Source organism: Onthophagus taurus, chromosome 1, assembly GCF_036711975.1.
Source record: "Onthophagus taurus isolate NC chromosome 1, IU_Otau_3.0, whole genome shotgun sequence".
Classification (NCBI taxonomy): Eukaryota; Metazoa; Arthropoda; class Insecta; order Coleoptera; family Scarabaeidae; genus Onthophagus; species Onthophagus taurus.
The window spans coordinates 28,613,183-28,613,569 of record NC_091966.1 but is presented as its reverse complement, the minus strand read 5'-3'; positions in this window follow the sequence as shown (position 1 = coordinate 28,613,569).

Genomic DNA, 387 nt, shown 5'->3' with positions numbered 1-387 from the left:
CCGGGTTCAGCGACAGCATCAGGCGATGTAGAATGCATCCAACTTTTTGAATCTGTTTCAAAACACGTGTACTTTTGTGCAGTTTATGTGTGATAAATTGCAATCGTACACATTTGAACATTCCACGTAGATAATGTACTATTTTTATACTTTTCATTTAAATTTTTTTAACGAGAGTATTCTTTTATAAATACTAAATGTTAAAAAAAAATATGTGATTTACTTTGCTATAATGTGTAAGAAAAGAGCACTAGATTTAAACTTGATTAATCTGAACAAATTTTAAATTAAATATACCTTATGGTGTATAACATAGAATTTGAGAATAATGATAACTCTTCATCACAAATACAAAAAGAATCCCTCCTATATTTCTACACAATGTCA